This window comes from Elephantulus edwardii, unplaced genomic scaffold (assembly GCF_000299155.1).
Source record: "Elephantulus edwardii isolate Elephantulus edwardi_28Jun2011 unplaced genomic scaffold, EleEdw1.0 scaffold00166, whole genome shotgun sequence".
Lineage (NCBI taxonomy): Eukaryota > Metazoa > Chordata > Mammalia > Macroscelidea > Macroscelididae > Elephantulus > Elephantulus edwardii.
Window position 1 is genome coordinate 7401028 of NW_006399916.1, and position 14337 is coordinate 7415364.

Below are 14337 nucleotides of genomic sequence, written 5' to 3' on the forward strand. Positions count from 1 at the left end.
GGATAGAGCAGTGTTTAGGGCTGTTGTGCATAGGGTCGCTATGAGTCAAAAACGACTCAACGGCACATAACAACAACAACAACAACTAATAAATTATAACAACATTCTAGAACTCAGTTTAAGAACTTACTCAGTCACACAGAACTAACTCATGGCTGATCTTCCAGTGGGTTTTCAGAGGCTGTAGAACATATAGAAGTTGATTGCCTATCTTTCATCCAATGGAGGAAATGGTGGATTTGAACTGCGTGCCTTTCTGTTGGCAGCACAACTTCTTAGGCCCCCAGATTGCCATCAGTTAATGGGAAGCTAGAAATACAATATATTCTGTTTATTATGGAAAAGAGAAAAGCCCCAGTAAGCATATTCTAACATTTATTAAACAGCAGGGCCAAATAGTGTTCTAAGAGCTTTATATTCTATGTATTTTGCATGGAATTAAATAGCAAGTTCTAGCAACAATAGAATAAATTGTATTACTACCATTGAGCAATGATGCCAGTTTGGAGACTAGGGTGTACCTGATCCAGGCCATAGTCTTCTCAATTGCCTGTTATGCATCAGAGAGCTGGACAGTGACTAGGGATGACAGAAAGAGAGTTGATGCCTTTGAGCTGTGTTGCTGGAGAAGAGTTTTGAATATACCATGGACTGGTAGGAGAACAAACAGGTTCGTCCTAGAGAGGGTAAAACCAGGCTTCACCTTGGAGGCAAGGATTCTGAGGCTTCTCTGGGCATGTTTCAAGGAGGGACCAGTCCTTGGAAAGGGACATCATGCTTGAAAGTGTGGAGGGATGGAGAAGGTGGAGGAGACCTTTGATGAATGGATTGATACAGTGACTAGGGTAATGACGGTAGATGTGTCAGAGACAGTAAAGTTGATGCAGGACAGAGCACGTTTCAGGGCTGTTGTACATAGTGTCGTTATGAGTCTCAAGTTACTTGATAGCACATAATAACACAATAAACAACTATCCTTCAAATACCATTTATAATGCTGGATAAATGTTGAAAATATTTTGCCATCATCAAGCTTGCCTTTAAGGAGCACCCTGGCTGCAATTCTTCCGACACAAATGTGTTTGTTCATACTTTTGGCAGCTCACGGTATGCTGAATACTCTTTGCCTGCACCACCATTTCAAGGCATCAGGTCTTCAGTATTTCTTAATTAATGTCTACCTTTGCCTTTAATACGAGGCAATTGAAAATAACATGGCTTGCATCAGGTTCACGTCAGTTTTTAGAATTATATCCTTGCTCTTTAGCACTTTAAAGAGTCCCCTCACAGCAGATTTGCCCAATACAGCACGTCATTTTTTTATATTTTTGAGTATTGCTACCATGCTTGTTGATTACAGATCCAAGTAAAATAAAATCATCAACAACTTCCATCTTTTCACCATCTATCATGATGTTTATGGGTCCAGCGGTGAAGATTTTTAGTTTTGTGATGTTGAGCTATAACCCATTTTGAAGGTGGTAGTCTCTGATCTTCCTCAGTAACTAAGTATTCTTCACTTTCTTCACAAGCAAAGTTGTGTCATCTCTACCTCTAGCCAGTCGCTTGATTGTACCATGTTAACTTGAGTATTGCTGTGATACTGGAAGCTATGCTACTGCTGGTATTTTGATTCACCCATGGTGGGCAGGATTCAATGAAGCTTTTAAGAAGCAGAACTAGCCATCCTCTTCTGAAATAATAGCCCTTGAAAACCCTACAGATAACAGAAGGACGTGGCTGGGATGTTGCTGGTAGATGAGTTCCTCAAGTTGGAAGGCACTCAAAAGGCAAGGCAAGAAAAGGCAAGGAAGAGCTGCCTCCAACGTAGAGTCTACCTAACTGATATGGATGGAATAAAGTTTTCATCCAAGAAAGGACCCTTATTGCTAAGACTCAAGATTAGGAGAAACAACTGCAAATATCAATTAATAATTGAATTGTGGAATGTACAAAGTATGAATCTAGGAAAGTTCAAAGTTATCAAACATGAAACAACGCATAAAATCCTACACATGAAGGCATGATGACCACTTAAAATCAGACAATGATATGATTTACTGTATTCAGGAAAAGTAAATGAAAGAGAAATTATCTTCAATTCATCATCAAAAATAATACTTCAAGATCTACCCTACAGTACAATGCTGTCAGTGATAGGATAGTATCCATATGCATATAAGGAAGATCTATTAATACAACAATTATTAAAATGTGTACATCCACCACCACGGCCAAATCTGAAGAAACTGAGGATTTCTACCAACTTCTGCAGTCTGAATTTGATCGAGCATGCAATCAAGATGCATTAATAATAATGGGTGACTGGAATGCAAAAGTTAGAAACAAACAAGTTGGACTAGCATCTTCTATGACACTGCACTTTTTGACAACTTCTTCATTTATTCATAAAGCCCTTTAATAGGAAGCCTCTCTCAGGATTTTTACAGTGCAATTCCCTACAGACTACGCCACCAGAGCTCCCAGGGTTTAGAACAGATAGTTCTTATTTCATAATCGTGGTTAATACCTGATGCCTGGAACGCTGTACAAAATCCAGTTTGCACCTGCAGACTCACACACTGCCATCAGGTGGAGTGGGTTCTGGTCTATGGAAACCCTCCCTGAGGATTCAAGGCTGTACGTCACAGTGGGAGAACACTGCCCATCTTTCTCCCTAGAAATCACTGGAGGATTTCAGAGGAAATCAGACCATAAAGGAGAATCAAAATCAGAGACTTGGAATGCATACCCTGAAGCACTTGCTCCAAAATACCTACCTTTTCTTCACTTTTTATTCATCTTCTCTGTTATATTTTCATTTCTCACTTCTCCCTCCCCTGTTGTCTTTTCATTCTTTTTTTCTCCTAAATTTTCGTTTATTCCCCTCTAACTGCATTTTGTTGGAGTTCTGATGTTGCACTGGAATCTACCAGTGATGTCTAGGCTCAAAGTCTCCCTCTGCTTTTGCCGGGTTAACCTGAAGAGGGCACCATCACACTCGACCTCTCTCAGGTGCTCCGCAGACATCAGAAATCAATGCCTGCCTCATCTCAGTGACTTTGCCTGTGAAGGTGAGCTTTTGTTCAGCGAGGCAAGGAGAACAGAAGAATGAAGCCATAGGCAATTTGACCTGCTAAATATAGAGTGCCACTTCTAAAAGTGCAATCTTGGCAGTTCTGGGTGTTTAAAAAGACCTGTCGGTCATGGCCAAGGGCAGGGAGCGGCTTTTTCTGTGCTGGATGAAAGAGCTCATGCATAGACAATCCACACTCTTAATTATATGCAAGTTGTTTTCTGGAATGACATCTCTGCAGGTGGCCACAGAGTCATTCTCCCATTTGCAACAGTCCTGTAAGCAGGCCAGGCTTGACGACATTAATGATTGTTGTTGCTGCTAGGTGCCATTGAATTAACTATGAATCATAGTGACCCTATGATCAACAGATCTGAACTTTGCTCTTTGATATGCTTGAGTGCATTGCTAAATCTCTGTAGCAATCGATTTTGTTGATGGTCTTCCTCTCTTTGGCCAGACCTCCACTTTTCCTAGTATGATGTCTTTTCCCAAGGACTTGGCCCTCCTGACAAGGTACCCAGAGTGTGTGAGATGACCTTTTACCAACCGTGCTTCTCATAAGCACCCAGGTTGTACTTTCTCTAAGACAAATTTGTTCTTTTGGAAGTCCATGGGATATTCACCACTATTCCCCAGCACCACAGCTCAAAGACATCGATTCAGATGCATAGCAAGTGATTGAAAAGGCCATGGCCTAAATCCAGTGCACTTAAGTCTATCATTATTGCTCCCTAGTACTTTGGTGAGGTCTTTGACAGCAGACTTACCCAATGAAATATATCTTTTGTCTTCTGGCCTGCCAAGGCTGTTGATTATGGATTGAAGCAAGATTAAATCACTGGCAATTTCCTTTTTTTCCCCTCCACCTATCATGATATTGGCTCAGTGGTGAAGATTTTTTCTGGATGTTGAAATGTAATCCATATTGAATCTAGTAGTCTTTCATCTTCAACAGCAAGTGTTCCAAGTTTTGTTTTTAATAAGGTTATGCCATCTGCACAGTGCAGATTGTTGGGTCATCCTCCAATCCATTAGGTCATATTCTTCATATAGTCCAGATTCTTGAAGTATTTTCTCAGTATACAGATTGAATAAGTATGGAGAAAGGGCATAGCTTATCTGATTTTAAAGCAGAGTGTTCTGTTCAAACAACAGCTTCTTGGTCTTGGTATAGGTTTTGCATGAACACAATTAATTGTTCTGAGATTCCCATTGTTTTCCACACAAATGTTTTTTCATAGTCAGTTAAAAAAAAGAGAAAGATTAAAATGGTTGTCAGAAGAGACTCTGAGAATTGCACTAGAGCATAAAAAAGTCAAAACAAGAGGAAGAAATGTTGAAGTCAAAGAGGAGAGAGCTAGTCTTATAAGAACACTCTGACAAAGCAGCTATAAAAACCCTCATTGTCTTCAGGTTGGAATTGACTCGGAGCTGCTTCCATTGGTTTTCCAAGGCTGTAAATCGCATGTGTGGAGATCGTCTATCTTTCTCCCTTAGAGCTATAGTGGATTCAAACATCAGAGAGGCCTAACAGCACAACTTTAACCTTTGGCTTAACAACACAACTCCCTGCACATTAGGCCATCAGAGCTCCAGGTCATAGAAAGTTCAAAGGCCTGAATCACTAGTGTTATTTGATTACTTGGGAAGCGGGAAAGCAGACTCTTGATTCAAAGAGGCTGCTCATTCCAGGAAGTACCACATGGCATGGACACCTGGAAAACTGACAGAGAGCGATTTCTCCATAATCTACAGTTCTTTCCCTCACTGTCACAAGGTTCTTAATTCAAAAGTCATAGAAAACTAGCTGCGGGGGATGTGCTTCCTCAGAGGTCCTGTGCACGTATTTGGGATTTAGAGTCACCACGCAATGATCAGCTTGTCATTGAGCCATATCATGGTGCCAAGCATGTTGCTGTGATGCTGGAAGCTAAGTAATCAGTATTTCCAATACCAACAGGGACCATCCATGATGGACCTGTTTCAACAAAACTCTCAGACTAAAACAGATTAGGAACAAAGACTAGATTGTCTACTTGCAAAACTGAGAAGCCTATGGGTCACAAAAGAGTATGTCTAGCATCTCCCTCTAATCACCATGAAGCTGGAACTAAGAGCTGGCCTTCCAGTGGGCTCCAGAGGCTATAAATTGCATGAAGAAGATTACTCATCTATCTTCCAAAAAGCCACTGGTGAATTCGAACTCCCGGGGAGGTGCCATCTTTGAATTAGTCTCACAACTCCCTACAGAGGGGTGGAGAACCCGGTGCTCCCCTCAGCTGGAAGGTGCTCCCTATACACAGCAGCTGATGTGGCAGATTCCATCCAGGACACCAGGAGTGTTGGAAATACTGCAGGATTTCATTCAGGTTTTGCCTGGGGTCCCCGCAAGCTGGACTGGATTTGACAGCAACTAACAGTGACAGAGTAGAAAACAGTCAGATTTCAAAATTATATGGCATACAAGCAGCTTGACCAAGAAAACAAAACAGCTCACTTGTAAGCATCTTTAAAAGTGTTTGTGGCTCTTTGTTTGCAGCACTTCACTAAATGATGTGCAAACATAGCCTTTCTCTCTTCACTAAAATGATTAAGTCAGGAAGAGTATGACTCTGAAAGGTAGGTTCCACTGTGACAAGTGCCCTGGTGTACCTAGGTTCAGATCCCAATGCCACCGCTCATTTTATGGGTGACATCACTCAAGTTATGTAACTGCTGGGCCCCATCTGGAGAAGGAAGGCAATGAGGCTCATTCCCTGGACTGCTCATGGAACTAGGTGTACTGTTAACACGTCTGCATGTAGGAACAGCATGGAGCAAGGGGTGCAGAGCAGATGTAATTAATGTAGAGAGCAGGAAGTGTCTCCTTCGTCATCAGGGACAAACACTCCCGCAGACCAGATGCCGGACACGTGTACAGAGGAGCAAGTACAGCCAAGCCCACGGGGGAAGGAACCTGGATGTGCTTGGCAAAATGTCCTCTTCTTTAAATAAACAGAACTGGCTGCCTTGTGTACTGAGCCACATCCTGGAACCTTTCTGCTCCAGACCTGCAAGGAACATAGTGGATAAGTTGTGAGGATGCCAAAGCTCAGGCTTCAGCTCTAATGGCTGCCCCAAAGGGGCACAAGCAGGTGTCAGCCAGCTTTCTTTTTAAAGTGTTTTTTTGGTTTTTTAAATTATTAATTTTAATGAAAATTTACAGAGACTTTGGATTTCCATTCATTCATTGTTTCAACTTTGTCCCTGCCTACCCCTCCTCCCAGTTTTCTCTTCTCTTTAAAAAAAATAAAAGAAAAATTCTTTCATTGTTATACAGTCCCTCCCCAAGTCCACTCCACTATGCAGCCTTTATTCTGAACTCTTGTTATGACAATAATATCTAATCATATATCCCTTTTAAACAGTTCTCTCCCTCATCTGTTTCAATGCAGTATACATTATTTATCCCATCTTTCTCAGTCTTCCCCCAACCCTGATGTCAGTCCCATTTTACAACAGTGGCACTATGTAGTATTTGTCCTTTTGTGACTGAGATATTTCACTCAGCATAATGTCCTCCAGGGTCATCCATTTTGAATAATATTTCATGGGTTCCTTGTTTTTCAATGCAGCATAGTATTCCATTGTGAATATACCAGAGCTTCTCTATCCATTCGTTTGTTGATGAGCACTTGGGTTGTTTCTAAATCTTTGCTGTTGTGAATAAAGCCACGATAAACATGGGTGTTCATATATCTACTTGGATGTCAGGTATGGTCTCTTTAGGGTTTATTCCCAGTAGTGGAATTGCTGGGTCAAATAGTATTTCTATTTGCAACTTTTTGAGAAAGTGCTATACTGCCTTCCATAGTGGTTGCATGATTTTACACTCCCACCGAATATGTGCCAGCCAGCTTTCTGACTGATCAAGAGCTGTCTGGACCTCAGTGCCAGAGGGAAGGACCCTCAGGAGTCAAGTGATGAACACTCAACCTCAGGTACACTGAGGCCATGTGATGGGCCCTTAGTCAATGTGCACACAGGGGCAGGTCATGGACCCTCGGGCAGTGTGCACACAGGGGTCAGGTGGAATCAAGAGGTGGATCCTCAGTCTGTGCGTACGTGGGGATCAGGTGATGACCCTCAGGCAGTGTGGATTGCAAGGCAGATAGTGCCACAGGGACTGCATGTGTCTCATGCAGGAGGGAGCCATGTGTCTATCTCCTGTGACTTTGAAGGATTGTCTGTCTATCCTTAGCTCATGCCTCTCAGAACAAAAAGAATCCCTTTTGGTCAGAAGCTGTTCCTTTATCCTGGCAACAGTCCTTGGAAAGAGAAGATGAGACTCTTAGCTATAGAATCCTTAAAAATTCCAAATGCGTCCTCCCCCCACTCCTGCCACGTGAGGCTGCGGCACACAGATCGAGGGGTTGAAGAATGTCCCGGATTCCACTGGGTGAAGTCCTCCTGAGGAACGTCATTCGACACACAGATGCCCACAATAAGATTCAGGAAGAATCAGATATGTGGAAAATAAGAGAACTAGAAAAACAGATGGAAGATGCTTACCGGGGAACCAAAAGGAAAATGTTGCCTGGTAATTCAAGTCGGATGTGTAGTGATGGTTTTGATGAAGAAAGTCAGAGGGACTACTGGAGGCCAAGGCATAACATTTCTGGCACACTGGAAGATGATTTTCTTAAAGCTAAATCGTGGTACAAGAAATTATATGATTATGAAGCAAACATGCCAGACAGATGGGGTCACAGTGGTTATAAAGAATTATATCCTGAAGAATTTGAGACAGACAGTAGTGATCAACAAGATGTTGTCAATGGGGAAAAAAGCATCTCCCCAGGAAAAATCAACCACCATGAATCCCACAAACACAAGAAGTCTAAGAAGTCTCACAAAAATAAAGCAGAAAAAAAAAGTCACACAAAAAGAAGAAAAGCAAATAGGAAGCTGCAGATGAAACAGCAGGTTCCTCAAGTGAGATCTCAGAAGAAGCGGAGGCTTCCAGTACCAGGAAAAGGAAGCAGCCACAGAAGCCCAAGAAAAAAAGTCCAGGAAAAAGTCTCTCAAAAAGCCTGCTTTGTTTCGAGAGTCAGAAAGTGACACTTCAAAGTCAGATGACTCAGCATCCAGCAGTTCTGAGGACAGTCAAGAAAGAGACACTAAGAAAACCAAAAGGAAAAAGAAAGAGAAGAAAGTTCCTATCCCTGTAACTAACAGTGAAATCCAGGAAAGGACAAACGCACAAATTGGAAAGTGGCTACAGATGAGAGGTCTGCCGAGAGTTCAGAGGACGACTGAGTGATCTGTTCTTCAGTGTCCCGTGTGACTCTACTAATACAGCCCTGACCCCTTGGACTTTTGCCAGTGACTCTTGTTCAGCATAGGGGCCCAAGGTCAGAGATGTCCAGTGCCATCTGTGTGTATTTAGCCTGTTAAACCTGATCCCTTTTTATTAATGGGGAATCTGGTATTTTGTTACGAAGGTTTCTTGAAAAGATTATTTTTTTTGCAATTAATCATGTTTAGTTTAGCATACATAGAGCAAATTAAAGGACCCAGAAAAGTGGAATGTGCATTACCCTGGGCACACCTATTGGAATGTTGGCATTTAGGGAAAGCAAAGGCTGGAATCAAGAGGTGGATTGAACAGTGCCCAAAAGAATGGTGTGGCAAGAGAATAGTGTCCTGTGCTCTTGTTGCCCATTATTAGTAGGAAACCAAAACTTTAAGTTTCCAGCCGTGGTGCTTTGATCCTTTTATATTTTGTCCCCACAGGTGTGGACCAGTTTACTAAATGAGGAAATGGGCAGATGAACAAACCTTTTCCTTCCTGACATCTGTATGTAGATAGTTACTAATAAAAGGCCCTGGGTTTAAAAAAAAAATTCCAAATGCCAGAACCCATAAACAACCATTCACTCCATTAATATTTATTCAGGGATGATCATCCAAAGGTAACTAGAGTAGGGATTCTGAAGGGTCACATTTTCTTTGTCCAGACACTTAATCTAAAAATAGTCACAGTCAGAAGCCAATAAGTCCTAGGAAAAACTCCTATTCACTAATTTTGAAAGGAACCTCTCACAGCCCAAGGTATCTCTGGAGAAAATTCTTTATCAGGAGGTCTTCCTGGCACAGAATTTCCATCTCCCTGGCCTGTTTACTTGGAAGAAGCTCCACACTCTGGTACTCGGCAGATGCCCCCCGCCCCCAAGTGACCTTGCAATGTAGGTGAGTAATACTATTTAACAAGCCCATTTCTCTTCCACATTGCACATCTCTGAAGCTGGCTGAAATAGCCCTTGGGAGATATCCTAGAAAAGAGAGGTCGAGTCACCAGCATGATTTAAGTTCCTTCTTATCAGGAATCCTCAACTCCATTGCCTTAGAAAAGCGATTCTCCAGAGAGCTCACTTACTTAGCTAAATGAAAACGTGCCTCCATCCCACCAGGACAAGGGAATTCTTCTCTCACTCTGTCACCTTGTAAGAGAGTTGTCTTTTCTTCTATCCTCTAAACACTTGGAACTGAAATTTTAAAACCTCCACATTAAGAGGTGACAGGGTGTTGGTGATGGAACTAAGATTCCATCAGCTTGGGGTTCATACGGGACTTTGCTCAAATACTCATAGATGCAAATTTTTATTATTACACACTTTATTAAAAAGAAGAAAACAGACCTGCAGATTTGTTTGCTTATTTGATTCCTGGGAAATTGGAAAGCATTTTCTCTGACCACCAATACTCATTTGAACCAAAGTGGAGATGAAGAATCATCTCACAATGATCCCTCCTGATGAAACAATGGCAGGGGAAACAAAAATGGTTCTCCAAAACACCCCTTGCAGAACCCAAGTGTTGTTGATCCCAGGCTTGCCCTTGGGCTCTCCTCTCCCCTTGAATATGCGTACAAGGCTGAGTGACTTGTTTGAACTGCATAGAACACACACAAGTGCTGGTCATCATTAATGGAAACTCTGTCTGAAAGTAAACAATCCCAGAGAAACAGGTAAAGCTTCTTGTCTTCTGGTAACTCAACCTAGGAAGTTATTCAGTCTTACTCTCACTGTATTATCCAGCTGTTATTTGCCACCATCAAGTCACTTCTGACTTCACAATTCAATGCATGCGGAACAGAATTGCCCCAAGACTGTGACCTTTCTGAAACACAGTGATAGCAAGTAGCCCCTGAATGGGTTTGAACTGCTAGCTTTTCGGCCAAAAGTCAAGCATTTAAACATCTGTGCCAGTCAGCCATGTCATTACTTTGTTTCAATAGTTACAAATTGTTCAGATCTAAGGCTAAGAAACATAGATTCCATTTCTCAGTGGGAGGAGTGTCAAAGGATTTGCAGATAGGATTAGAAAAAAATATAGCAGATGAAGCCAAGTAACCTGCACTCCCCATCTCTTCACATTCACTTATTCACTTCCACGGTACTTTGGCCACACTAATACTATTTCTGTCTTTAAATATATTAAGCTCACTTGTGACTCAGTACCTTTGAACTTGCTATTCTCTCTCTCTGGAATTTATAATACTTGTGTATTTATTACCCTATTTTTACCCTCTAGAAAAGGGAAGGAACTTTATCTACTTTGCTCACTATTATGAATATGAATTAAGTAATCCACAGATCTCTTCTCCTGTGCATAGGACCCTATGAGGGGCCACAGCGTCCCCTGTCAATGTCTGCAGACCTCTGCCCTCCGTCTCTGAGTCTCCACAGGCTGGGTTCTAAGTACTGCAACAGAGGTCTTTGGGCAACCAGGAGCCCAGGTTAGGCCCTGCCAGGATTCTTGAGGCATCGATAGGAGACGCTGCTGCATCAGGTCCTGAGCACCTAAGCAGATATCTGTGAGTAGCCAGGAGTCCAAGCCAGACCCTGCCTGGTGTTTTTGAGCCCTTGGGCCTAGTAGCACTCAGGTCTATGCTAAGAACCTGCACTAAAGATCCCGCTGTGCCACTGTCTGTACCATTTTCACCACCCAAGATCTAACCCAACTGCATCGCCATGGGCCTCAGCTGTGTTCTAAAAAGGGTGTTCTTTGCCATGATATTTGTATGCCCAGTTGTCTTTACAGTTTGCTTATAGAGGTACAACACCTATCTATCAGTTCATTTATTGGGAAATTATTTGCATGTTGCCAATTACTTAATATCTTACATGTGTATAGGTTTGAGTGTTATTATTTGTTCCTATTAATATAGCACTTATCTGTCAGCCTGCTGTATTGGTAGTTTGTGGGGCACTCTAATGCTACAATCTGTGCCACCAATATCTCAGGTACCAGAAGAAATACCCATAGTGAAGATATTGCAAGATAGCACCTAGATTAAGACAAACTATGAAGAAGTGTTGGCCATCTACTTCCAAAAAAATGGGCCTCTGAAAACCCTAAAAACAGAGGAGCATGGATACTTATAGTATTAGACAAAGAACCCAGATAGGAAATAATTCAGACTGAGGAGAAATAGCTGCAGATAGCCATTAGTAATTGGAATAATGACCCAGCTATTCCACTAATAGGCATATATCCCAAGGAAATTAGAACTGAAACACAAATGAAGATTTGGACACCAGTGTTCATAGCAGTGTTATTCACCATCACAAGAACTTGGACACAGCCCACATGTCCAACCATAACTGACTGGACTGAGAAATTGTGGTACATTCACACAATGGAATGCTATGCAGCACTCAGAAGCAAAAATTTTGAAAAATATTGCATGATAGGAGAAACTGGAGAGCATTATGCTGCATAAACTAACTCAATCCCATAAGGACAAATACTGCATAAGATCATATTATGAAAATAGAAAGATAACTAGTAAAATGTGTTTAGGGCCCAAGAAAATGAAAACAGAGACTTGGACACCAATGTGCATAGTAACGTTATTCACCAAGAACATGGAAACAGCCCAAATGTTCAACTATAATAGAATGTATTCAGAAATTATGGTATAGTCACATAATGGAATACTACACAGCACACATGAGCAATGATTTTGTAAATTATTACCTAACTTGGAAGGAACTGAGGAGCATTACACTGAGTGAAATAACTCAGTCCCATAAGGATAAATACTGTATAAAACCATTATTGTAGAATGAATATGATGGAACAAGGGGGAAGAGTAGAAGCAGAGGGGTGAGAATGGGAGGGGTAGCTGTTAATTATAGGATTGTACAATTTGATGGGGGGGAGAGAAGGAAAGGGGAAAGAGCCTGTGTGGAAAGAAATATATTTGAACTTTATAAATAAACCAATATTTTTTAAAAATTCTACCATTTCAAATAAGGAATATTAAGCCCAAAAAGTCTAAAATAAGTGTATGGGGATCCAATGGAGGAAGGGGTGGGCAGAGAGGGGTGAGAATGGATGGGGGAATCACACAAGGTCGCACAATTTGATGGATGGAGCAAGGGGGTAAAGGAAATGGGAAATATCTGGCAGGGACTTGAAAATATGGCATAGTCTAATGGTGATTAATTTTATAAAATACAATGTATGGGAATGCATGTATAAAACATAATGTCAATGAAAGAAAGTATGTGGGGGTGAATCTGCACAATAATAAAAAAATTGAAACATGGAATGAACATGCATGAATGTAGGAAAAAATGTAAGTTGTTATAAAAATGAAGTGGAATGCATGAAGATTGACATTCTAGGTATCAGTGAACTGGGATAGACAAGCATGGGCCATTTTGAATAAGACAATCACATGATCTACTATGCTGGAAACGAAAATCTGAAGAACGCTTTCATAGTTAAAAAGATAATTTCAAGATCTATCTTGAAGTACAGTGCTGTGAGTGATAGAATACTATCTATAGGCACACTAGGAAGACCAGTTAATGTGACTGTTACTATTCAAATATATATGCCAACAACTAAAACCAAAGAGGAGGGGATTGAGCTTAATTTGACCAAATATTCAATCAAAATTCATTAATAATTATTGGTGACTGAAATGTAAAAACTGGAAACAATGAAGAAAGAATGATAATCAGAAAGTATGGACTTGGTGACAGAAATGAGGTCAGAGATCGAATGATTGAATTTTGTGCGCTCAATGATTAAATCATAGTGAATACCTTTTTTAAAAAAATAAACAGTGACTTTACACATCAAACTCAACTGATGGATTACACAGGAATCAGATCGACTATAATTGTGGAAAGAATAATCATAAAAGCACAATGTCTACAGTAAAAACCAAACCAAGTACTGAATGAGGAGCAATCAATTACTCATATACAAGTTTAAATTGAAGTAATGTTTTTGTTAGTTGCTGTCGTGTTGAGCATGACTCATAGTGACCCTATGAAAAAAGATCTGAACCCAGTCCTGTCCTGCACCTCCTCACATTTCCTGAAACACAAGAGCCCATTTCAGCAGTAACTATGTCAATTCTACCTGGTTGAGGGTCTTCCCCATCTTTGCTGATCATCCACCCTTCCCAAAATCATGTCCCTCTCCTAGCTATATGTTCAAACTATGTGAGGTGAATCCTCATTATTCTTGCAATAGAAAATTAAAATTAGTCCACAGAAACCAAAATATAACCTTGAGCCTATTAACATTGATCTTAAGAAACGTCTCAAGAATAGGTTTGGGATCTGGAGCAATGCCAGATCCAGAGTGATGCCAGACCCAGAGTGACCAGCTGGGAGCTAGCAGGACAGCTGGAGTTTGACTGAGGTACTTTGTGGGTTTCACTGCTGTTTGGACTGTGAGGGACCCCTTAAGCTCAAGAATAATGGAGACAGCTGGAGCTCAAATGAGGCAGCAAACTCATTTCTCAAAGTGAAAACCAAAGCTTCCTGGTTTTCTATTCAGGTACCCACATATGCCCACCCTGTGAGTATTCATGTGCCCACCCTGTGTTTCAGCACTTGTGCCTGCCCTGTGTGCATCTCCACACTCTGCCTTGCATCTCCTCATGTCCAGTTATTCAACTACCTTTAGTCCAGAGCACCTCAGATGGCAAGAGTTGTCTGACAGAAGAAGCTGCTTTCACAGGCTTTTTCTCTCCTGAATTGAAACAAATCTTCCCTTGAGTCAGAAATTCAGAGAGAAACACAAGCAGGATAGCTGCCCCACATTCTTCTGCAGCAATAACGTCAGATCAAGATGCTATCACCTCAAGCATGAAAACTCTACCACAGCAATGTCACGTAACAAGCAGGCTACCTCACACTCTACACAAGCCCAAAGGAAGATGTCTCCCCCAAGAAGTGGCACAGTAT

The 14337-nt window shown here is 41.3% G+C and overlaps 1 pseudogene; it reads left to right on the forward strand.

Moving 5' to 3' along the window:
- The first annotated feature begins 7498 nt into the window (after positions 1 to 7498).
- On the forward strand, positions 7499 to 8377 carry LOC102850498 (annotated as a pseudogene).
- The last annotated feature ends 5960 nt before the right edge of the window (positions 8378 to 14337 follow it).